This window comes from Pan paniscus, chromosome 14 (assembly GCF_029289425.2).
Source record: "Pan paniscus chromosome 14, NHGRI_mPanPan1-v2.0_pri, whole genome shotgun sequence".
NCBI lineage: Eukaryota > Metazoa > Chordata > Mammalia > Primates > Hominidae > Pan > Pan paniscus.
The window spans coordinates 62547752-62575301 of NC_073263.2; positions in this window are offsets into that span (position 1 = coordinate 62547752).

Below are 27550 nucleotides of genomic sequence, written 5' to 3' on the forward strand. Positions count from 1 at the left end.
ATGTGAATATTCGTTCACAAGAGCTTTGGCCTTGCCATGAATTAAAGTAGCTTTTATATATTGATCTACTAACTTGGCTGTTCCTGATCAAACAATGTATTTTCCAGTGGAGCTACTTATTTATGTGTGGTCTAATTCTCCAGCTATCAAAGCTTCATGTAATGCACATAGCTTGTGCCTGCTGATAAGTACATGCTCGTGTGAGACCACATGCCTCTATAATCATAGTGTCGATGCTAGTAATGATGCTTCAGTTAACAAGGAATAACTCAAAAAGTCAAGTGTCTGGAGTGGGAGTAGAAGTTTAAGAGGGAGAGAGAAAGATTCTACAAAAATCTCTTGGTTATAAGATTTCTGGTTATTTACTAAATAACAGTTCATATGTGAGAAAAATTCTGCATTGAGCTATTACATAAGAAGTAAATTTGTTTATTTACTGTAACTTGGGGGTTTGTCTACTATATCCACTGGCATTCTTCTAAGCTATGACCAGCAGTACTTAGAGCCATGGGGTTGAAGTTTGGAGTGAATAAAGATACAGAAGAACAGGCCAGGCGCGGTGGCTCACGCCTGTAATCCCAGCACTTGGGAGGCCGAGGCGGGCGGATCACGAAGTCAGGAGATCGAGACCATCCTGGCTAACACGGTGAAACCCCGTCTCTACCAAAAATACAAAAAATTAGCCGGGCGCGGTGGCGGGCGCCTGTAGTCCCAGCTACTCAGGAGGCTGAGGCAGGAGAATGGCGTGAACCCGGGAGGCGGAGCTTGCAGTGAGCTGAGATTGCGCCACTGCACTCCAGCCTGGGCGAAAGAGTGAGGCACTGTCTCAAAAAAAAAAAAAAAAAAAAAAAAAAAAAAAAAAGATACAGAAGAACAGAGGTCTGATGGCTGAGTCTCAAGCCTCCATTATTGAGAATATGGAAAAGGTAGAGGATAGAATAAAGGAGGCCAGAAATTTCTGCCAGTGTTTGGAAATCAGAGTCTGTAGTAATATGGAAGCCAAGTGAAGACAGTGTTTCAAGGGTGAGGAAATGGTCACCTGTATTAAACTCCGCTCTGCAGCCAAGTAGGAAGAGGACAAGGAAGTGTCCATTAGGTTTGTCCATTAGGTTTGGCCACTGGGAACATGGACAAGAGAAGTGATGGGGATGAAAGCCCCATGGAGTGATCTAAAGAGAAGAAGAGAAGTAAGTAGGAAAAAGTGAGCAGACAAATGCGGTGATCGCTGGAAGGATGGGAGAGCAAGGGAATCCTTTTTATATGCATGGTATAATTTTATTGTGTTAATATGCCAATGGGAATACAGAGAGAAAAACTGATGCTGGAGAAAGCTCCCAAAATACTCCTCGTGTAGCTGAGGCTACAGTGTGAAATCGTATGACTCTTTTTGATAGTAAGAGCATTTGATGACATGTATTAATATTCTTACCTCAGTTTAACTAAAGAAAAATATATCCATGTGTAGTACTATGTTTTTCTAATCATCTTCTCTAATTTAAAACAAAAGCATATCAAGTAAAAAAATTAAGTCTATCTGGCCTCTACAGACATCCAATCCTATTTGTCAAAGATAGCTGCTGTTGACAATTTATTGTGTAGTCTTCCTTGTTTTTTTGCTATGCATGTGTGTGTGTGTAGACATGTATTTTATTTATATACATATGCACACATATACTTCCACAGAATTAAAAAAACATGGATTCCTTTATACATTGTGTTCTATAGCTTCCTTTTCACTTATTCTGTCTATATCTTTCCTAATTTGTACATATAGGTTTGATATTTTTATTGGCTAATAGTACATATTATGCACATTCTGTGTTTATTTAATCATTCACCTGACAGATTATTGATATATTTGAGCCAGTCTATTCTATCAATTTAAGTATACTTTTCCATGTTTTTCATGACAACACTATTTTTCTCAAATCAGAAACCAGGTAATTATAAGCTGCAGACAGGAGTAGGTTTTTTAGCAGTTCTGAATTTTGAAGGTTTTTTTTTCTTCTTCTGCCATTAGAAATAATTGAATGGTATGATAGTGTGGTAAATCCTCTAGTTCATTATTTTCTATGTAATAACATACTTCACTTTCTTTACCATCTTTACTCAAGGTATCTCTTTCATAGTCTACTTTCCTACCGTTATATCATCGTGAACCTCAGGTTGAATTTTCTGACACAGGTAAGTGAACTATAGTAAACAGCAACCTTCTCGCTGAAAGAAGTTAGAGTTACGGGAGACAAAACAAGGTGGTGCACTCAGGGAGAGGGAAAATGAAGATGAGGAATCAGCAAAGGTGCAGCAGAGGATTAGCAGCTGCTGTGCTATCCTTACACAGGGTACTTTTTTCCTAGTTACTTCCAAGGAGAGAGGTACCAGAAATGTGAGGATAAGTGTTTTCAGGTGCCAATATTATGTTACTTTGCCTGATTAGTACCAAAGCAGGGAGGTGGAACTGTTTTGGTCAGATCACAGAGAGGAGGTTTTAGTCCTAGTGTTGATACATGTTGGCCAGGGAGTACAGTGCACAAATTGAATAAACATTTTAAAGGGTTTACATAATATTATTAATAATAAAAGTTTGTGTTGGTGAAAGTTCAAAAAGATACACCTCACCTCAGACTAGATTAAGATCTTAAAGCGACTTGGACTTAGTCATTTATATCTCAGAATGCACAAAAGTGATTTAGTTGTTTGCCTTATTCACTATTTTATTAATTTCCATGATCCTGAGGCATGCACCTGTGAATAAGAGGACCTTCTGCCGAGGAGATAGGGGTGTTTTCCCCACAGCTCTCACTGATGTTGCTAACATGGCCCTCTCCATTTGGGCCATGTCCTCTTATGAATCAATCACAAGGATGAAGAAGAGGACTGAGAGGGCTTTCTCTGCCTCTCACCAGGTTTCAGAGGAAACTCTTCCATCAGTTAATCAACACTGTTGACAGTTGAGAACCTGTCACGTGCAAGAGGCTGTTTCAATCAGGCAAACTGAAACACTACAAGATATACTCTGTTCCTAATCTAAGTGGTTTTGTAGGACCGTGAGCTACAAACATGAAGGAATAGAGAGTGCAGGCTGCAAGCAGTAATGAGAAAGTCTAAATGAGTTTAGAGATATGTGCTTCAGGGTTCTAAGAGTGGCAAGATTCCTGTCAGCTGAGCAAAGTATGCATAGTTTTCAGAGGAGGTGAAATTGGTATTGGACTTGAATCTTCCTTAGGTGGAGGCTGTGTTTCTGGAACAGCTTTTATTTAAGCCTCTTTCCATTTTGGCATCTGTACACTTTGAAACTTGCAAAGAAATGCATGCACATTGAAAATTAAATAATACAAAAGTTTATATAGTAAAAAGGGAAAATTGCTTTTACCCTACACTTTGCTAAAGAAACCACTATGAACAGGTGAGGTGCAGCCTTCCAAAAATTTGTTATGTACAAGAGATGAAGTCCCTCCTCCTGGTGCACTCACACACGCACGCGCACACACACACACACACGACTTCTAGTAACAGTATGTCTGAGGTTAAGAGAGGGCCCTTTACACCCCTCCATCCTCTACTCTAATTCTGTCTGATAACTTAAGAAGACAAATTAGGAGCACAGCTTTTCTCTAGAAGCCTTGCTCCTTCTCAAAAACAGGTCTCTCAGGGCTTTCAACTTTCTACCTAAACCACATTTACCCAACCAGGCTCGACCACTTTTTTGCTCAGGAGAGATTCTGCTCTGAAGGCTTAAGGGGATTAGGCATAAAACTAGAGCGAGTGTGCTTTCTGAGCCAGGCACATCACATCGAGAGAACAAAGGGCTTTTCAGGCCCAATTGACAACTGATCCCACTAGCAGGCAATGAGATCCAGTGACTAGAAGTCTCCTCCCTCTCTCACCAAACACCTTTCCTGGAGAAGTGTGACAGGAACAGAGGAGAGAGAACGGAGTAAGTGTTCACTCCCATATTGCTCCCTTGAGAGCATAGAGAGGTTCCCCATCCTCCAGACAGGATGTAGGATGAGGATATAGAATGAGTAAGAACCCTCATCACCCTGCTGGGGAGGAGTGGTCAATGCAGCTGGCCTGTGAACCACTCACTGCCTTTTCTGCTGAGGGTGAGGTCTTGTGGGGAAGAGAAAGAAAGCAGGTGGTGTGGCCTAACCTATCTGTCCACTCAATCTCTAGATAAACAAACTGATGATATTTGTTAGGAGGAAGAGACCTTCTCTCACCTGAATGCCGTCAACAGGATGTCCCTGGCTGAAGGATTTCTCATAGTTAATAAAACCAGAATGTTTAGGTTTATGAGACATAGCTCGCTGCAGAATATCATGTATGCTACATAACTTTCTAGGGAATAAAATGGAGATGTCTCATAAATTAAATGCTCTCAATAGAGTGGGAGGTAATAACCTGCAGATGCCTACTTAGAGGACTCATCTATTATTCTGGTCCAGAGATCATGCATCAGATGTGGTGAGGAAGGACTAGGGGAGTCATGTGGCATGTCTCAGCCCTTAATATACTTTGTTCATCTGTGTATTTTTTAAATTACTAGTAAAGTTTGACTCTGGGAATTATCTCTGATTTCTGTGAGTCTGATTTGACCATCTGATCTTGTGTGTTATGTCTCTTGCACATGTACTTCTGCGACTTTCATCTTTCGTGGAACAGTGGATAGTCTTCCAACTTGAATATGTGGAAGCATATTATAGATCTTGATGGAAATTTCTTAGATGTGCAGATCTCAGACCTACAGAATCATAATCTGAATTTTAACAAGAGTCCCAGGTGATTTGTATGAATAATATAATAAAGTGTGAGAAACACTGGCATAGTGACTCTCAACCTCCTGCTATAATCCCATTTTTCAGTGGCAGAACCTCTTGACAGCGTTACCCTCACTACCTGCATGTAACTGCTTTCTTATCTTCTGTGTCCTTTCCAGCACAATACAATCTGGCTTTTGTTGCTTCTTGTCAAAGTAATCTAGCTCATTTTTTTTAGCAGAATTTGATCCAACTGATTGCCCTTCCTTTTTGAATCATATTCTTCTCTTATTTTCTGTGACATTTCATTTGCTTGCTTTTTCTCTACACTCCTGTCTCTCCTTTCTCTACACTCCTGTCTCTCCTTTCTCTCACCTTTTTATCTGTGAGGTGTGTAAATGTTGCAGTGCCTCTGGGATTAGGCTTGGATATTCTCTATTTCTCCCTCTCTGTCTTTCTGAATAACTTTATTTTGTGATACACCTTTATAAAACACTTAAATATTGATTTTTTCAAATATACATCTCTAGCCCACACCTCTCCTCTGAACTGTAGATATTTTTTTCAATTGTCAAACTTGACATATCCACTTGGATTTCTGATTGGCATTTCAATCTAGTGAGCTTACAATGAATCTCTAAATTTCACCTCTCATCACCCCCCATCTAACATTCTTTCAGCCCAATATTATCACAGTTGGTGGCAACAGTATCATCCACACAGTTGCTCATTCTACCATTGAAAGCCTTCTTTCCCTGACACTCCCATATTCATTTCAATCACATGTCTAGTCAGTTACACTTTCAAAATACATCTCAAATCTGTCTACTTTTCTCCATTACCTCAGCCAACATCCAAATAAGGCCACTGCAGCTCTCACCTCAACAATCACGGAAGCTTCCTAAGCAGCTTCTCTGATTCAAGAACAATAGTTTATTACTATTAACCAGTAGCCATGACAATATTCTAAATATGTAAATTGGATATACCACCCTCCTAATTATTCATCAGACCAGAGGTTTCTCTTTGAACAAATCCAAACTCATTTCATGCCTTTCAATATTCTCTATGACTTGGCTCCCACCTACCTCTCAGAACCCATGTTTACTAATTTGCCTGGATTAGTAACCTCCAGCTTCCCAGAACCCTTTCTGTTCTTAAGGAACACCAAATTGTCTCCTACCCCAAGGCCTTTGAGTTTATCTTTCCTTCCTGCATATAAAGATTCCTGCATCCTATATCTACCACACAATCACAGACACACACATATACAGATACATAGAGACATATACATACACTGACACACAAATACTGAAATGTACACAGACTTTGTATAGACACACACACACACACACACACGTATCCCTAGTCTTTGTAGAATCAGCTTCTTATTTACGTCTTATTTCCAGTGTCAAATCCTCAGAGTTGACACTGGAAATAATAATCCTAGTTCTAACAATTTTTTAGTTGATTTGCTTAGATTGTCTAAAGAGAAAATGATTTAGCAACAATAAGGGAAATGTAAAGTCAGGTAATGTGATACCTCCAGCTTTGTTCTTTTTGCTTAGGAATGCTTTGGTTACTTGGGCTCTTTTCTGGTTTCATATGAATTTTAGCATTTTTTTTCTAATTCTGTGAAAAATGAAATTAGTATCAAAGAGCATATACTCTTTGATAGAGATTGCACTGAGTCTGCGGATTGCTTTGGGCAGTATGGTCATTTTAATAATATTCTTCCAATCCATAAACATGAGATATTTTTCCATTTGTTTGTGTCATCTACAGGTTCTTTCATCAATGTTTTGTACTTTTCCTTATACAGAGTTTTCACTTCCTTGGTTAAATATATTTCTAGGTATTTTATTTTTTGTAGCTATTGTAAATGGAATTGCACTATTGATTTGGTTCTCTGCTTAACTGCTACTGGTGTATAGAAATGCTACTAATTTTTGTATGTTGATTTTGTATCCTGAAACTTTACTGAATTCATTTATGAAATGTGAGAGTTTTTTGTTAGAGTCTTTAGTGTTTTCTGGATATAAGAGCTTAAATAGAATAGAGTTAATCTGATTTTCTGTCTTCTAATAGGGATGTTTTTTATTTCTCTTACCTGATTGCTCAGCCTAAGACTTCTGGTACTATGCTGACTAAATAGGAATGGTAAAAGTGGACATTACTTGTCTTGTTTGAACAGCATGATACTGGTGTAAAAATAGACATATAGATTAATGGAACAGAATGGAGAACCCAGAAATAAAGCCACATGTCTACAGCCAACTGATTTTTGACAAAGTAAACAAAAAACACTCTGGGGAAAAGACACCCTATTCAATAATAAATGATGCTGGGAAATAGGATTTCCATATGCAGAAGAACAAAACTGAACCCCTGTATCTCACTATATACAATAATCAACTCAAGATAAATTAAAGCCTTAAATGTGAGACCTGAAACTATAAAAATATTAGAATAAAACTTAAGGAAAACTCTTCTGGACATTGGTCTAAATGAAGAATTCATGACTAAGACCTCAAAACCACAAGAAACAAATCCAAAAATAGACAAATGGGACTTAATTAAACTAAAAAGTTTCTGCACAGCAAAATAAATAATCAACTGAATGAACAGTCAGTCTACAGAATGGGCAAAAATACTGGCCAACTGTACAATCAACAGGGGACTAATTTCCAGAATTCACATGAATCTCAAACAACTCAACAACAATAACAACAACAGTAGCAGCAGCAAATCAAATAACCCTATTAAAAAGTGGGCAGAGGACATGAATAGACATTTTTCAAAAGAAGACATACAAATGGCCAATAAGCACATAAAATGTTCACCACTTATCACCAGAAAAATGCAAATTAAAACCACAATGAGATATCATCTTATACCAATCAAAATGGCAATTATTGGAAAGTCAAAAGTTAAAAGATTCTGGTAAAGATGTGGAGAAAATGGAATGCTTGTATACTGCTGGTGAAAATGTAAATTAGTACAACCTATACAGAAAACAGTACGGCGATTTCTCAAATAACTAAACATAGAACTACCATTCAATTCAGCACTCCCACTACTGAGTATCTACCCAAAGGAAAATATATCAGAAAGATGCCTACACTTGTATGTTTATTACAACACAATTCACAATAGCAAAGATGAGGTATCCATCAGCAGATGGTGTGTTCAAGAACACTTGGTGTATGTACACAATGGAATACCATTGAGCCATAAAGAAGAAGAAATCCTGTCTTTTGCAATAACATAGATGGAACTAGAGGCCATTATTTTAAGTAAAACAACTCAAACAGAAAGTTAAATACAGCATGTTCTTATTTATAAGTGGGAGCTGAATAGTATGTAGACATAGACACAGAATGAGGAAAGCTAGAAATTGGAAACTCAGAAGGGAGGGAGGGTGGCAGGGCAGTGGGTGATAAGAAAATACTTAATAGGTACAATGGATTTTGGTGATGGAAACACTAAAAGCCCAGACTTCACCACTACAGAATAAATCCATGTAACAAAATTGCAATTGTATCTTTTAAATTTTTACAAAAACATAAGGAAAATGTAGTCTCTTTCTTTTAATATTCATATCACATTTCATTTCTATTCATCTAAATTCTCAAGCAGAAATTTGCAGAAAAATATTGATTACTGGTAGAGATAATATACCTCTAATTTTAAAAAAAACACTACTAATTTTGAAAAATATGATATTTTACTGTTTTTTTTTTGACAGACATACTCTCACAAGTCCAAAAGTCTTTTTTTAATGTTATCTTGTTAAGAGTTCTATTTGGAATAAAAATTGAATTTTATTAAATGTTTTCTGGACATTTGTGAAGGTTATTATAAGGTCTTTCCTCTTTATTGTATTTTCTAATTTCAGAACATCATTATATTCTTAGAGTGCATTCTATTTAGTCAGGAATATGTTTTTAATTCATTTCTGGAATCTGGCAATACTCTCTTTAGGATTTTAATGATCTATATTCATTCATAAGATTGGATTTCATTGCTATTATACTACTATTGCTGCTGGTGCTACTACTAATATTATTTTTATTTTTTTGTTGCTGAGGTTCCGATAATTTTGTGGAATTATGGGAGTATCTCATCAACTTTTACCATATATCAAAGCAGTGTAATTCTTATATTTCTTGAGATTTTCTAGAACCCATGTGGGATGTGGGGTGATGGGTTTTAAATATCTTTAAAATTTCTTCTGTTGTTATCAGTCTTTTGAAATCTTTCATTTCTTCTTGTATCAATATTGATAACTGTTCCTGAGGATTATTTACTATATTGATGTTTCCACATTTATTGAAATAAAATTATATAGAGCATTTTTTCAAAATATGTTATGCTCTTTTATATTTATGACTATGTTCCCATTTTCATCCTTATTGTCACTTGTTTTTTCATTAATTTTTTTTTTGTCAGAGTTGCTAGAATAGTGCCTTTTTATTGTTCTTTCTAAAAAAACTTGTTTTGGTTTTCTTTATTCAGTCACTTAGTTCTGTTTTTGTCTATTTTATTAATTGCTACGTTTATCTCATTAACTTCTTCATCAATTTGCTTCCTTTATATTTATTCTATTGTTCTTTTAACTTTTATGAGTTGAATTCTCTCTTCATTTAAAATGTTTTGTTATCTAAAAAACATAACATTATAACATTTACATATGGCACTCTTTTTGGCTAAATTCTTTAAGTTTGGTTTTAAAATATTCTTATTCCTGTGTCTAAATGAACTATAATTAAATTTGGGATAAGGAGACAATTTGGTATTGGTACAACATTACGTTTATTAAGTGAATTGCTTATTCTACAAGTTAGTATTTGCCAATCGACTGAAAGCCCCAATATATTGCCCACTTCTCTTATATAAATTTCTTTACTATGGCCTGGGGAGAAGAAATATCAGCCAGCCACTGAGCGACGTTAGCTTGTGCAAGACATCTCCCATGAGCTACTGATATGGTTTTTTGTGTCCCCACCCAAAACTCATCTTGAATTGGAGTTCCCATAATCTCCACATGTTTTGGGAGGGACCCGGTAGGAAGTAATTGAATCATGGGGGTAGTTGTCCTCATGCTGTTCTCATGATAGTGAGAGACTTCTCACAAGATCTGATGATTTTATGAGGGGCTTCTCCCCACTTCGCTCTGCACTTCTCCTTGCTGCCACCATGTGAAGAAGGATGTGTTGGCTTCCCCTTCCACCATAATTGTAAGGTTCCCGAGGCTTCCTCAGCCATGATGAACAGTGAGTCAATTAAACTTCTTTCCTTTATAAATTACCCAGTCTCGGTTATGTCTTTGTTAGCAGTGTGAGAACAGACTAATACAGTTACCTATGACTTGCTCACCTCTCATTTCTGCTGTCAGATTTTGCTGACTCTGATTCCTCGCCCTCCTCCATTGTCTATTGGAGAAATTGGTACTCATTTAATCACCCATATTGGGTTGTGGAATTTTTAAATCTACTTTATTTCACCATCTGCTTTAGGTGTTTTAGAAATGTGGTCATGTTTGTTATGCTCACTTCTCCATTCCCAGTTTATCAAAATTGTAATTTTTTTCGTCTTCTGTTTACTCTTTCTCCCAGTCCTCTTTCTCTCTTTCAGCCAAACAGTACCTCTTCTTCTGCATTTTTTCCTGGATGTGTTTTATCTTCAAATATAGAAAAATTTAAAAAGTAAAAATTATCTGTAAGAAATACTACTATCCATTCCATTTCTGCAAGCCAATGTTTTTTAAATAATCACCACTAATATATTGGTGTGTATCTTTTTCAAGTTTTCCCTATTTATGTTGTTTAATACACATACACACACACGCACATAAACAGTTGTTTTCTCTTTTTCAAAAAATTATGCCAGCTATTCTACACACATTAACCTCGTACTTCGCTCTTTTCACTTAGTAAATCACCAAAACCATGATTTTACTTTTAATTTTCTCTATCTTTTGTCACTTGTAATTTAGGCTATGAGCATAAGTGCAACCACAAGATCACTAATTGCCTTGAACCAGAAACTGTCTTCTTCTCTTCCCCCTAAGTTGTTTGTGTTTACTTATTGCCATTAATATATCTTCCAAGATATTCCAGAAGTTGCAAAGTACACCCACGTAAATCTACAACCACAAAAAAATTATACGTCTGAAATTTACAGTATTACTTGTATGTGACTGGGATTAGAGAGCCAAAGGCTTAGGACATTTTATCATCCCTCAGCTCCAAAGATGGAAGATTGCATTCCACCTGCCTCAGACTTCTCAAAAGTGAGAATTCAGGAACTGACACACACCCTTGTTAGATATGAGTTCTAAATTTCTTTTCAAAGAATCAATTATGTCAGTATGTTCAATTCTTTGCCTTCTACTTTTAAACTTAACTTTCTCATAAAGCAACCTTTTTCGATTACCTGATCCACCCTGACTCATTTCAATTACCTGCTCTACCCTGACTCATTCTGATTACCTGCTCTGTCATAACCATTTTTCCCTCACTCCGTCGCTCTCTTTAAATTAGCCAATCAGAATTAGTTTAGCCTGTGCAGTCTAACTCTAGCCAATAGGGGAACAGCACAGCAGCAGGGGCCGTGCGCGTCAGGGATAAGAACCTCTTCCCTTCCCTTGTCCAAGTGTGCACTCACAATTGCTCCATCTGTAAGGGTGCACCCTTCTATAGAAGTACCTTGCCATGCTGAGAATTAAAAAGAAAATTTTATATTCAAGTGCTATTTCTTTTGCGGCACCTAAACTTTATATGTAACACCCTGATCCTTTTATCTTGTGATGAACCTGTGCTTATAGAAACATGTTGGACTCTCCGAATGAAAGATTAATTTAGGATTTTTATACCTAATGACATATATGAGATTGACTCATACATTTTTCCTTTGTCATGCTTTTGTCTTGAATAGGAATCAGGGTTAAAATGACCCACAACATGAGTTGAAGTGTTTCTTTATCTTTCTAGTTTTTAGAACACTTTGTGAAATTTAAGCATTCCTTTTTACTCTAGGAAATTAAACGTCAACTATAAAACTGTCTGGCCTCGGCATTTTTGTTGGGGCTGGGGATTTCTGACTCGGATGTCCATTTATTAAATGGTCATTTGTCTATCTAGGTATTTCTAAACAGACAGTGCTTGAAACTATTCAGTGTTCCTTTCATTTACATTTTAAAAATTTCATCATATAATTATTTAAAGTATTTAAGAATTTAAAAGATCTCCACAGTGCCTAGAGTCTATGCTTTTGTTGTTGCTAATATTGTTTATCCTTGACTTCTCTCTTAATTTCTCTTGCCTAAAGCTTGTTATACTTTATTAATCTTTTCAGAGAAACAGTTTTCAATTTTGGTTGAACATCATTGTTTTTTAGTTTTTCTATACTTCAGAAATGTTTTTATTTCCTCATTAATCTTTATTTCCTTTTAGTTTCTGGCTATTTTTCCAGCTATTTGAACCAATATATGTTTGCATATATTATTTTAAATATTTTAAAAATCTTATTTGGGCTATATGTTTTTCATTAGCTATAGTTTTTATTTTAATACATAGTATTTTTATTGCTATTATTGATCAGACCTATTTTTGTAATTTTCATTATTAATCCCTCTTTAGCCCATGAGTAATTTAAAAGTATATTTTCACTTCAAAATACAATTTTCTTTTATCTGTATTTTTGTTATTGATATTTCTTACTGTAATTTTATTAACAATTACATTTGTTACATTTTGATCAGAAAATGAGAAATTTGTTTGTGATCTAATTAACACAGGGATCATTTTTATAAATACCCCATATGCATTTCAAAGTAATGTGTTTTTTTATTGATTACAAGTTTTACTACTTAGCTATTAGATTGACCTCATGTTTTCAAAAAATATATATCAATTTTTAGTCTTTATGATCTATAAATTAAAAAGTCTTTTAGAATGATAACCAATTTGTCCCTCTTTTTGTTTTAATTTTCTATATGTAATATGATGATACAACTTAAGTGTTGACTAGACACAAAAGAGAGTTGCTAAATTTTACATCTCCATTACAGTACAAGGATTATGAAAGACAGAGTTTGAGAACTATTCTAGGACTTCTGGACCTCCTCAATCACTTCCACAATCTAAGAGGACTGAAAAAGTGGAGGAGAAGGGATTTTATGAGTAAATCTCTTCGGAGAAAGCTTACAGTCTTCTCCTATCTCTGATGTTGCTGATGGCATGGTGGAGTTTTCTGTCCTCTTATCTCAAGTCTGTTGGTGACCTTCCATGGTCCCACCCAGTAATTTTGAAACTTATTCTGAGCTGTTGAGAATGAAGACTGGTGCCTGAGAAAGCTCAAGTGGACTGTGCTGAGATCTGTCTCCTTTCCAGAAAATCTAGAGGGTGGCAGGGTGGTATCAGAAAGGAAAGACTTCTTTCCTCATCTATCACTAAGTTCATGGCTGAGGCACCCATAGAAAAAGACAGAGTCACAAGAGAAGAGCATACAAATTGATTTCATGTAAGTTCTATGTGACATGGGAGCTTTCAGAAATGAAGAACAAACAACAGGTTAATTTTTATGCTTAGGTTTGATAAAGAGTGGACAATCATACAGAAGTGTAATTGGCCAAGGGTATATTCTATGGTAATAAACTGAAGGGAACTTAGCAAGGCCTGTTCATTTAGATTCTTCCTTGTTTTCCTATGTCTTTAGAGAAAAGAACATTCCTTTCTTCCTGGAATAGAGAGGACCCCTCTGGAATGAGGGTCTTATGACTTACTTTAGAGAAAGGTCAGAGAGACCTTCTTTCTTCTGCTGTTGCCTCAAATTCCAAGGTGCTATATTTCGAGGATAGTGTGCTCTGACCACCATTCGTGGAATCTAGCTGCACTAGGCGCAAGCCAGGAGAGTGACTGGCCCAGGAGATGCCAGGAAGGTTTATTGAGAACCAGTGTGGCAAAGTGAAAAAGATCCCGAGTTAGGTGAGAGGGTATCTCTATCAGGTCCAATAGATCCCATGGAGGTGAGCTAAAGTGCTAGATACCTAGGGGCTGGGAGTTTCAAGCATCAAAAGAACTTTGCCATGCTCTTAACTCACTTCCCTTCTTAGACCTCTAGACTGTAGTTTTTATTGGAAGCAACGGTAGTTGCTATAATAAAGAGAAAAGAATTGAATAAAAGCAGTGATGAGTGGCAACAAACAACAGATTAGGCAGAGTTAAAACAGCTATTTGCCAAGTCATGCAGCAGGGAGAATAGTAAGAATCTGAAGAAACTTCAGTAGTAAGAGAGGAAGGTCAATATGAAGGAGAGAGGAGGAGGAACAAGAGCTAATATTTATTCAAACTTAAGCATGTTATACATACCAAATATTGTTGTACTTGTGTTCTTTCATTTAATTTCAGTTTTACTATCCTCATTATCATATATGGCAAACTGCGACTTACAAATTTTGGAAATGTTGGAAATTTGTCGAATGCTAGCCACAACAATTTATTGTGCAATAACTTACAGATGTGCATGGTAGAAAAGAGCTAAGTAAAAAAATATGCAGGGGATTGAAGGAAATTTACAAATAGTTATGTCTGAAAGGGGCTGTGCTGGATGGGAAGTACTCTATTTTTATTTTTATACTTATTTCACTAGAAGTATAGAATTAACCACATACCTCAATAATGACATTCTAGCGACTCATCTCATCATGTATAATCTATTTTATATATTTTTGTTTTATTTCTCCTTTTGGCTCTCTTGTCCCCACTGTCTTTACTCCCTACCCTTGTCCCATGCCATAGGCATCCTTGTTCAGTTTTAGGTTAGTCTTTCTAATTCTTCCTTCATACAGTCTTTTTCATTTGTGTCAATCTATGTAAAATATATAGTATTAAGTGTGATCTTAAAATAAGTTAATGGCATTGTGGTATAAATCTCAATCTGTTTCTTGCTATTTTGGAACTCCATCCATGTTGTTCCAGGAATATCCTCAGTCCTCTGACTGTTGCATAGTATTTTACACCTCCATCACATCTTTGTCTCCATTTGAAAAACGATAGGCTACTAGGGTGCTTTGTCTCCACTAACCCATTCATTGATGGTCCCTGAATATGCCTTCTAGTGGATCTGTGCTTTTTCTTCTCTTTTTCTTATTTTACTTTCCCCAGGATTTTCTCAGAAAAATGTCTGCTCACAGTGCTACAGCCCTAACATGTCAGTTCTAATCCTCCCTTCTGTCTTTTGCTGATGCACTTTAACTAGCATCTCCCAAAGCAGTTTTTAGTTTATTTTCCTAAACATACTCAGATACACTTCCATCTGGCATTGCTGCTGCCTGTGAAGTATGTGGTTTCCTGGTTCCCTGTGGGTACCCACAGCCACTCTATTTCCAGTCTGGCTGCTTTGATGGCATGGGGTTTGCAGCTGGAGTTCCAGGTCACTTCTGTAGAGGCCTTGACATATGGTTTGCTCTCCTTCCATTTAGATGATTTGGAAAAATTAAAGATATAGCTTCTAATTCTTTTGATGCTTTAGGTGGGGTGGGGCAACTAAGTCCCAAATTCCAATGTGAAAATGTGATCTTTTCATGATGCATCTTGCTTTGCTTTTTGCTAGAAAAAAAAAATTTTATTTCTAATTGACAATTAAAAATTATAGAAATTATATTTTTAATGACTTATATACTAGTATTATGATGAACTATAAGAAATTGCTGTTTTGGGGATCATACATGCTCAAATATAAGCAATTTCATTCCACGTGATTTTACCTAATATGTAAATTAAAATGCATTATATTTAAATACATGGGGTTTAGATGGCTTGAATGGCTTACTGTGTCCATGTAGTAAGTGGTGGCAAGTACTTGCTTGACACCAAGTTTCTAATTCTAGTGCAGAATTGGAGTACTCCAGCACAACTCTTAATTATAATTAACTAGTAGAATTATTTAAAACTGCTTAAACTTCGTTTATAACCACAAGCATTGGATTTTGAGTTGCTTAGCTGTACCTAATTATTAATTTATGCTATTTTAAAATAAATAATATATGACATACTGAAAGGGAGAGAAAAGGGAGAGATTTTTCTGTTTTTTATGACACAGGAGAAAATACAACAAACTCTTTAATTTAGGATTTATATTTAAATTATACTCTTCTTTTGAACAACCTTTCTCATAAAGATAACTGAGTTTAATTACTATTTGTAAAAGGTCCATATCAATGCCTGCAATTCTAGATATAAGACAGCACAATTGGAGGATTAATTCCAAGTTAATGAGCTAATTTTCTTTTCCCAACTTGCAAAAAAGAGCAGTAAATAACAGCTCTATAATAGAAATGAGGAAACTGTGTTGTCCACTGAATTTTAGAATTGCAAGAGAGCTTCAAATATTGTCTAGGTCAGTTCCTCCTTTTCTCAGAAGAGAAAAACTGAGGATTAATTAATTGTGAAGACTGGTGTAGTAGGAGCAGATCTGGCACAACTAGACAGGTTACCCATTTTCCCAGTGTTCTTATTATGAATGAGAATGAAGTTCTCATTACATATTGTATTCTTTAAACGGTTCATCTCTGAATGAGAAACATAGGCTAGAAGCAGGTGTCTACCCAACTCTTTATATCAGTTCCTCATCATTTTCCTCCTCATTGGTTACAATAGCATTCTGCCTAGTACCCTTACTTGCAACCTTGCCCTGCTTCAATTCATTTTACACATTACCAAAAGAATAAGCTTATTAAGACATGTATTTCATACACCATTTCCCTGTTTAAACATCTTCAATATTTCTAAAGAGAAAACACAGACTCCTTAGTGTGATACCAAGGTTTTTTCTGAGCTGATTCCTGCTCTCCTCCTCCAGCATCTCATTGCTGTTTGGTGCTTTCACTTGGAATGCCATACAGATCCAAGTACTGACAGTTCACAAATGTACCAACCTCTTCTGTACATGTATGCCTTTCCAAGGACTTCTCGGATACACTGCCCCTACCTCATTTTGCCAACTATCATGCTGTCTCCTACCCACTCAGGGCCACTCTCCTATTTAGTAGAAGACTTAATTAAACTTCAACACTCAGTCACAGTGGGACCTCTTCCACGATGCCTTCCCTGAGTGGTCTTTCAACTTTCTAGTGCTTCCCCAACACCCAGGCCTTATCTTGATCCCACCTTTTGTAATATTTATTCTAATTCTGCTTCTCTGACCACCTCCTTTGGAGCTGGGACAATGTCTTTTGTGACTGATTCTAGTGGATTATAAAATATATTGTAGTTTCACAGAGCACCATTTACCATCAACCTTATTAGACTTAATTTCAGCTTCCCTCATTTGAACAGACTCTTTTGAAGGCCCTGCGAGGAACCCTAGACATGTCTTCATATAGTCACACATTATAGTAAAACTCAAAAAAAGAAAACTACTTTTTTATATTTTTAAGGAATCTCTTATGCTCAATTTTGTAGACTTCAGGCCACACAATACTTGAACTTTTCAGGAAGAGAGACCCAATAAATGTCTATGGAATGTGTTAATGAATACATTTTCATGTATTATTATATATGATAATGATAATAGTTTTAATACACGTATTATCTCTATATTTGTCAAGTGCATAGCTTTAACCTAGAATACTTTTTAGATCTGTTGCCTTATCTGTTAAATAAGAGCATGTTATTTAGTCTCTGTCCTATTGCAGGCCAGTTGTGATAATAAAATTAAACCCTTGAGTACAAGAGTAGAATAAGTGTAGTACTGAGACCCATCTTGTCTGGAGAGTTGTGGATTGGAGTCACAGTTTAACAAGTGATTGCCACTGAAATGTAGTTTTAGGGCACTTTCCTTAGGGTCACTATGGCTAGCCCCTTAGCATTATAAGGAACCGTAACACAGGCAGAGAACAGGCTGAATTGCATGCTTCCATTTGCTCATTTATTTTATATATCTATTTAGCACATAATATGTGCCAATTACTAGGAAGTGAAGTACACTCAATAGTGAACAACAGAGTCAATGTTTCTGCACTTGGAGCCTGCATTGAAAGAGGGGGACAAAAAATAATTAAATAAGTGGTCTCAGATTGAGGTGTCTGATAAGGTGGAAGAAATAAGTAGAAATGAGATCATTCAGGACATTGAAGGTCATCATTTGGAGAATGTTTTTATTCAGGTTATAATTAGAAAGCCCTTGGAAGATTTCAGTCAGGGGTCTGGTAAGTTCTGATTTATTTTTGAAAAAGTAAACCTGCCTACCCTGATGAAAATGCTTTCATTGTGGACAAGAATAGAGTATAGAAGATTCATTATCTGCAAATATGGATCTCACCATGAGCTTGGGGAAGGGTGGTGGTAATGGAGATGGAGAAATACATTTTTATTTTATATTCTTTAGAGTAGAACTGACAGACTTTGGTAATAGATCAGATATAAGGGCTGATGTAAAAGCAGAAATCAATGGTGACTTTCAGTTTTTTGATTTGAGGAATGAGAATGCCATTTACTGAGATGAAGAAGCAACAAATGAGAAAAATATCAAGACTGTTGTGAGAGTGAAGCAGGCAATGCCTTATCACAAGTCTGGCTCAAGGTCAAAGTGTTTTCGAACTGTTTTATAAAGCCAACAATCACAACAGCTCTTCCAATTTCATTTCAATTGGGCCCTCTGAACATATACCATATGAAATATCCAGAAAGGTAGCTTTGGATTATTTTCTCTCTCTCCTCTCCACTTCAATGTCTTTTTGAAATTTAGTGGCATACTCTGCTACAATTCAGCTGAAGTGCTTAGCCATCCCATGATCTCTTGCATCTTCTCCCTTTCCATAATTTAAGTCCAACATTGTGTCTTGCTGATTACAAGTTGCCTATAATTTATGCATAAGTAAAATTGGATTCCTATAACAGGCCAGGAATACTATTGATAGGGAAACTGCAGATGTATTCTAAGGCAATTAGCTGAGTACAAAGGAAAACCATTATGTAAAAAAGCCAAGATATTTATCTTTGGGTTACAGCTAACTCTTCGTACTAAATATTAGTTAACATACGGAGAATTTGAAAGCTTGCAGTCTCTCGCTTTAAGCATGGCATTTTCTAGTACAACACATTTATAAACACTCTATCAGCTTTCCAGTCATGCCTTTCAGTTCTCATTCAGAAGAGTGCAATACTCCTCTGATACTCAAATATTGTACAGGTACTAGAGTCTATATATTCTACAAAACTATAAAATTACAGTACATTGTAAAGTCCTATGACATTAACACTCATAAACGCACCATGATATTATAATAAAGAGATTGCTGCTGATAATTCAACAAAAAGTATGATTTCACTAATTACAATTTGTGACTAAATTTTTAGCATTCTTTGAAAACCTCCTATGTTGCCAATACCATTAATGCTGACAGAGAGAAGACAAGCAAAGATGAAAGAGGTGATAGGAACAAAAAGAAAAAAAGAAAAAAGGGACACAAAGGGTTAATTTGATGTGTTTTCAGCACTGAAATACAGTGTGATAGATTAGGGCTTGAGAAACACTCAGGTTGTTCTTCTACTTCTTGACTTTCCATTTATTCCTTCAGAAGATTCTATCTTTCCATACATGTTCCTCATAGGTCTTTAAGTCATCCAAATTTATTTATCCAGTATGTTACAAAAGAGGCTTAGGTTGAACACAAAATCACAATAGAATGTCAATTACATATCAATATTGCCTGCTAGCCTCACTACTTGGATTTGAATCTGACCATGAGTGTATCTTGATTGCAAAGCTCCAGCCTTTTGTTCTTTTTTTTTATCAGTCTAGCACCCTGTTGTCTCTTAGCAATTATTTTGGGGCATTAGTCAAACAAGCAAGTTAATGGTTTCCTTGGAAAGGGTTCTACAATTTTCACCCATGCATTTCTAAGTTTTCAATATAAAACCATATGAAGCTGTGCTTCCCAGAACTTTACATTCTACTTTATTTGGATACTGGAGCAACAGAAGTAAAGGTAATACAGTCATCTTTAGCCAACTTGCAGCTTTTATCTTTTATCAAACTCACTACAACTATTTGCTTATCTACTTATATCATACTTATTTTTGGAAGAATTTAGAAGTTCAGGCATAAAGTTGGTATGTTGAACTAGAATTATGCTTTTGGTTTTTAACTTATTTTAAATACAAGGAAATAACCTCAATCCTATACATTGTGACATTTCAATTTTCTACATTTCTCCTCTAGTGTATAAAGCTACATTTTTAAAATGTACAGCAGACTTAGAAAGCATACTCTCATTTAGCTTCTTTATCTTTCTCTTCTGATATCTGGTATCTGCCATTTTTCCTCCACTTTCTCTCAGGATACGATACTGATGTCAGGCTGTGCCTTGCTAGACGGGAGTCAGAACTGAAACCAAAGAAACTAGATTCTGTTGTTCTTGCATTTGTACAAATCTTCTGTGCCTTAAAGGTAAAGGCATTAACTTCTGACTCACTCTTTCTTAGCAATCCACCTTTTAACAGTGTCCTTATCAAATGAAGCAGATGCAATTTTGGTGGTGACTGCCAGAAAGCTCTTGAGAGAGTAAAAATAGATCATGTCCTTTTCCCAAAGAAAGTAGTTGTATAATTTATAGAACCATGTTTCTATTTCTGAAATTTAATTCTAAAGAATACTTTTCAACTATACATTTATGTAGGATATTTTCTTTAATGCTATGATTATATATGCATATATATTCTATATATTTTCATTTCTATGTTTATATACATATAAATGGAAAGAAATAGATCAGTATTTCTGAAGCTCTCTACTTTTTCATAGCTATACTGTTTCAGTTTCGCTGGGAATGTGTGGTGTCTGCAAAGTGCTTAAAGCTAATGTAAGAAACAATCTATCATCAGTGAGAAAACCAACAACTGACTTCAGAAACTTCCCAAATCAGCCAATTAGTGCAGCATGCTTGCAGAAGGTGATTAAACAGTAAAATGCTACCTCTTTTTAAAATCTTCCAAATCTTAACTCATTCTTTGGCATTTCTGCTTAAGAAACAAGAGATCTCTTCAAAACCATTTGACTTTACATTGTTTAGAGATACTGTAGGAACAAGTTTTAAAGCCTCATTTATTCTTTTTACAATTCATAATTTTGGTATTTGAATGCCAATGATCTCCTTATTCCTTACTTTCTTACTGGCCAAAAATTTCTGCAAGGTTCACATAGAAGAGGCCAAGGAATTCACTTAGCTCAGTAACTACCTACCATGACATACTTATTAAAGGAATACACTTTTTTTTTTTTTAAAGAGAAAAAGTCAAGACAGACCAAATCAGATGGCTTCATATGTAAAAGAGAAGTCTACCAACAGCATTGACTACTATGCAGGACAGGCTGTTGGGTACAAGAAAGACTGTGTTGCTTTTTTCAGCCTCAGTTTACCCTAGTAAGCCATGGGCTTAATGTTAGCCCTGAATGTGAAGAAGAGGCGTGATTGCATATAGGTTCAAGGTTTTCATTCCCAGCTGAACAATTCCTGTTGTTTTTAATAATCTTAAGACCAGCAGTCACTGGGCATTCATTCTAGCATTGCCTTCTCTCCCTCCTAGCTCCCACCACACTGGAGAATTACAAGAGTGATGACTAAGGATGGACTTAAATAAGCCAAAGCAAAACTGAGCATCAGGATTAGGAAAAAGCTGGTCCAATTCTGTAGTGCTTGGTAAATACAGAACCAAGAGCCAGAGGGAGACTCTTTAGCTGGTGACTTTTCAGCCCCTAAGGCTTTCTGCTATGATTTGTGACCCAGTGAGCATGGAAACGAGGTCTATTTAATGCCTTGGATGGCTAAGTCTTTCTTTAATAGAAAGTGCCCCTGTGTTGATCAAGAGGAAAATAGATGTAATAGATGTAATAGATTCAGAGTTGTATCAGAGAGTAGATTTGCCTTCATGATATGCATGTAGTAATCATCTGTCATAAGCATTTCATGACTGATTTATAGGTGGTCAAGTTTGAGATCATTTTATAAGGCCCAGCTCTGTGGAAAGTTAGCCTCACATTTGGGCTTGAATTTGAAGTTCTAGAATTTATGAGAAACTTCTATTACTCCAAGAAGTACCTTCTTATCCTGCTGGGAAATCTCAAATAGTATCTATATCTGAAATTATGAGAAAATAATTATATTATACACTGTCATATAGTATATAAAATACTATATGTATTTGTATATAGTATATAAAATACTATATGTATTGTATATAGTATATAAAATACTATATGTATTGTATATAGTATATAAAATACTATATGTATTGTATATAGTATATAAAATACTATATGTATTGTATATAGTATATAAAATACTATATGTATTGTATATAGTATATAAAATACTATATGTATTGTACATAGTATACAAAATACTATATGTATTGTACATAGTATATAAAATACTTTATGTATTTGTATATAGTATATAAAATATGTATTTGTATATAGTATATAAAATACTATATGTATTTGTATGTGTTATTGTCTCTTAAACTGTTATATCTAGATATTCTTTATGACTTTTCTGTTAACTATTGCAAATTCTAGGTTAAAAGAAAAAGGTAGTTACTGTTCTGATGGGGAAAATAAGGCATAGGAAAGTGATCATTGACTTGCTTCTGGTTATGGAGACCAATACCTCATTTGGTTTTGAGTCTGGATACTGTTCTAATTCCATAATCTTAACTCTTTAAGATCTCAAAGGCGGGCAGTCATCATTTTATTATTCATTGTTTGGTAATCTTCTGACTAATGTGTTGACTTGCATATTTATTCAAAAACTGGGAGAAGATGGTTTTCATTCTTCCTTCTTTCCCTTTTAAGGAATCTTCTCTACCTAGTGATTTGTGGTCTTGACTAAATCTTCAGCTGTTACACCTTAAAGAACAGTGTGTTTTTGTTGTCTGGGGTAGAGGGGCAATTGGTCAGTGTTGTGCAGGAATTAGAGTCTTAATGTGAAGACCGTGGCAGCCAGTAATGACAGATAAGGTTGTTATCGGCACAACAAAACAAAACCACAGTAAAACCAAACTCTTCTTTTCACTCAAGATCTTTAAATTATCATAAAAAGAAATAGGAATTTCTTCTTTGAAAATGTGTAAGTACAAACATATTCCTTAATGATGGACAGGGACTGTGATATATTCTTATTTCATCAAAAAGATTGGCTACTGGCCAGTTTTGACTTTCCGTGGAAATCATTTTTTGAACTGTTTGTTCAGAGAAGTATCACCAAAAGCCTCTGTACAAGGCAATGTTCAGTTTATTTAGTGTCAAGAGCATTAAAATGTGATAGCTGAAAATTGTGATAAAGGAGAGGTGATGTTGGGAGCCAATGGGAGTTTTGTGCTTTTCTCTTTCAATTCAGTTTTTGGTTATATTTGGCAACAATTTGTTTCCACTTTTAGACTTCACATCGGTTGGGATTCAATGGAGAACAGGTTTTCAGGCTTCTCATTGATAATGATTTCTCATACAATTGATGTTCTAGTGATGGGTCAATGAAACTATTGTTTTAAGAAATGAATCATGTTGTTCATGTTTGTTAGAAATTACCCTGTTCATCAGTTTCTAACAAAACTATCAGTAGCTTCAAAGTTTGAAAGTTTATATTTTAAACTTTATTTAGAGTTGCCAAATTTCAAAAGTTATTATTTTCTGTTACTTCACTACAAATTACAGATTTATTTTAGTGTTTGAAAAACAATGATTATTTCAGTTCTCTTTTTAGAAGCGATAAAGCTCAGAAAGATTGTCTCCTCAAAGTTAGATAACCAATTGATAATAGAGCCAGACCTAGAACTTAGCCTATCCAGTTATACAAGCATTGCTTTCTTGACCACATTGTTTAGAGAGTGGTATCTTTTTATATATGCAAAAGGGAGAGTTATTTCTCATTATTATCTGAATTTCTTCAGGTCAAGGATTGTGTCTTGTTAAATTCAGCACACTGAATACTCAAGCTTGTGCTGCCACATAAGAGATGATTACTTAATGTTTATTAAATGAATGAACAAATGTTGAATATACATTTATTTCCTTTTGACACTTTTTAACATTATTAACTTAAATGTTTTTTTAACATTGGTAGTTTTTATAAGTTTAATATATACCTACCTTATGATTCAGCAATTCCTCTCTTAGGTATTTATGAAAGAAAAATGAAAAAGTTTAAAAGGTTCACAAAAGACTTTTATACATGAATGTTTATCATAACTTTAATCATGATGGCCCCAAACTGAAAACCCAAATGTTTATCAACGAATGAACAAACTGTACATCCACATATTCTGTATCTTGATGGAGGAAGTAGTTTCATGGTTGTAGACATTTGTTAAAACCCATTGAACTATACATTTAAAAAATGGGGCATTTTACTGTATGTACATTGTTTCTCAATAAAGTTGATTTTAAAAGTAAAAAGTGTAATTTTTATATCTGTTTTTGACAAGTTGAAAATTAAGGGAGTAATTGACATCTATTAGTACTCTAATCTGTAGTTTGGTGTATAAAATCTGTTAACCCAAACCAACGAAGAAAAAATTTTTGAAAATATTCTTTCCAATAAGCTTAGTTACACTTAATAAGCACATCAACTGATACATATAAATGAAATATCAGTGTAATTTTTATGTTAAAATATTACTCATTAAATCATATGCATGGCATTCCCTCCAGTGTGTTCTTGCTTTGATGATATGCTTAGTTGCTAAATTCAGGTAAAGATAGATAGTCAGTCTCTCCTTACTGAGATTATTATCTGAAAACTTCAAAGCTTCCTGTTCCTATTTTTTTCATTGCAGGCTCATTATATATTCTATCCAAATTTCCCTTCATAGTGAATACAACAGTTTTCACTTTGATAATATTAATGCTTCAGATTTGGAAGACGAGGAACAAACTAATTATATATATTTTCTTCTTTTCTAAACTTTATGAGAGATTGTCAGTTACTAAAAGCAAAATTTAAAATGTATTTACTAGTTATATTTAACAGAGCACAAAAGTTAGAAATTGACCACCTGGAAAAGAACAAATGACTCATTTAGAGAAGCGCTGACAACAAACTCTGTATGAGAAAGACAAATCATGAGAAGACACATTTTTTTTTTTTAAATGTGACTTTTAAAGGTTAACTACACCTAGTTCATCTTGGTAAAAATTCAAGACTCTATTAGTCATAAATGCAACCAACTTAAAAAAAATAAAATCCATTCTCCTTTTCCTGTCTCTATAATCATTTCTTCTTAATAATGAGCTTTAAAACTTGATCACCTGCTGTGTACATTAATGCTTTATCTTAATTGTTTTTTAAAAAAATCTGCTCATTTTGGATTTAAATCTAGCTTTCTCCAAAGAATATGAAATTACCATGAAGCATTTTGTTTGTTCTGAAAGGGCAATGAAGTTTTAATATGTGGATTATATTTATGAATTAAGAAGCAGCAGCAGCAGCAAGCCCTGAATCATTCTAGAACTCAGCAGGTTGGCAGGAACTGACAGCAGATTTGAGACATTATCTGTAATATATAGAGCAGATTAAGTAGTTTTTCTCAATAATAGGTGGCTTCACACCCCCCTGTGTGTCAATGTGTTTGTTGTTGAAGCAAGGCCAGTTGAAATCAAAGTCAGCAGAGTTCATCACTTCGGTTCCCTCCACTTTGAATTCTTGTGACATGCCCAGCACTAAGAGAGTCCCCAGGAGACAACAGTGAACAAGACATGATTTCTACTCTCAAGGTCTCTGAAGAACTCACAACCTGTGTTGGCAAAAAGATATCACAACCATCAGTGTGATTAAAAAAAACAAACAAACAAACTGATACTGTCATAATCAGAGTTAGGAGCACAGAGGTGGAAATATTTCATTTGAGGAAGGGTTCATAGAGCCTTCATGAGATGAGAAGGTAGTCATCTGGCCAGTTCAGTTCATACACTTAGTCATTCAACAAATAGCACTGAACCCATACGCGGTGATGGCTCCTGTATTTGGCACTGGACTTGCAATGATGACCAAAGGCAAGCATCAAAGTGAAGTAAGGCAGGCTCAGAAAGAAACATACTGCATGATCTTACTTATATGTGGGATTTTTTCTAAAAGGTTGAATATGTAGAGGTAGAGAAGAAAATGGTCACCAGGGGCAGGGGTAGGGAATAAGGAGACATAAGACAAAGGATACGAAGTTGCAGATGTGTAGGATAAATAAGTACAAAATAAGTGAACTTAATAATATTGGTATGGGACTCTGGGTTTTTGCTAAAAGAGTAGATTGTGGCTGCTCTTACCCCCAGCACCCCCTACCCATACACATATCCACACACACAAAGTGTAACTATATGAAATGATGGATATGTTAATTGCTTGACTATAGCAACCATTCAACTATGTATAAACATATCAAAACATTGTAATCTTTAAATATATATAACAATAAATTAATTTTTTAAAAAGATGAGCATCATTTATTTTTCCTGGAGTTGACAATCACACAAATAACTGTATATTTGTATACTGCAGAATGAGCTAAGTATAAAAGATTCAGAGTATAGTGAGAGTATATAAAAAAATCTAATAATTTTGGGGGGAGGTGGCTGTGGGGAATAGGTCAGGGAAGACTTTCTGAGGAAGCAAATTTGGGGCTGAGATTAAAAAAAAAAAACTGGATTTAATTTAGGCAATGGCGGGGAAGAGTGCACCAGGCACAGGGAGCAGCAGTGCAAGGCTGTCACAGGAGAGTGTGGGATGTATTTTTGCACCTGAAACAATTCAGTGTGGCTGGAGCACAGAATGGGAGGCGGAGCAGTGTGGGGGAGGCCAGAGACACCATAGTGGGGTAGATCATCCAGGGCCCTATGAGCCAAGTTAGAGATGTTGAATCTTTCCTTGAGATATTTAAGCAGTGAAAATACCTGGTCAGATTGCTTTTAAAAAATGCTTTTGCTGAAGTTTGTATAATCAATTTTAAGAAGCCCCAGTCAGGAAGCTATAGCATTACATCTACATGAAAAAAATGCTTTTGCTGAAGTTTGGAAAATTTCAGGAAGCCTCAGTCAGGAACCTATGGCATTGCATCTACATGAGAGTCTGTAGTAACTTGAATTAGATAAAGGCAGACAGAAATGAGGAATGGATAGTTTTAAATTTATATGATAGAGTCAACAGAACTTAGTGATATATTGGGTACAGAGCTGGAGGGACAGAGTCAAGAATGATGCTTAGGCTTCTGGCTTGAATAACTGGATGGATAAGACTCCCTTACTGAGAGAGGGAGCATGAGAAGAGGACAGGATTGGGGAGAAGTTCAGGAATTTGGCTTTGAACTGGCTGCTTAAGGTGTCTCAGGAACACATAAGTGAAGTCAATGTGAGTTGGATATACAGCATCCTGATGTTATGAGGTGTGAACTAGAAGTATATATAAAAGTCAAAGAAATATGACTGATAACTGAAGACCATAGGATACATGAAACTGCACATAGAGAGCAAAGAGTGAAAAGAGGAAAGGACCGAAAACTGTTTTGAGGACATTCAGCATTTAAGGACTGTGTAGAAGCAGCTGGGCTAACAAGAGAAAAAGAGGAAGCAGGCAAAAAAAAAAAAAAAAAAGTGAACATCCCAGGAGAATGTGATATCATAGAAGCAAGGAGAGTGTTTAAATGATGATGGAATGGAAAAATGTGTTGAATATTGTTGAAACTCAAGCAAGATCAGGACCAAAGATGCCCATTAATTTAAATCACTTAGAAGTCACAGGT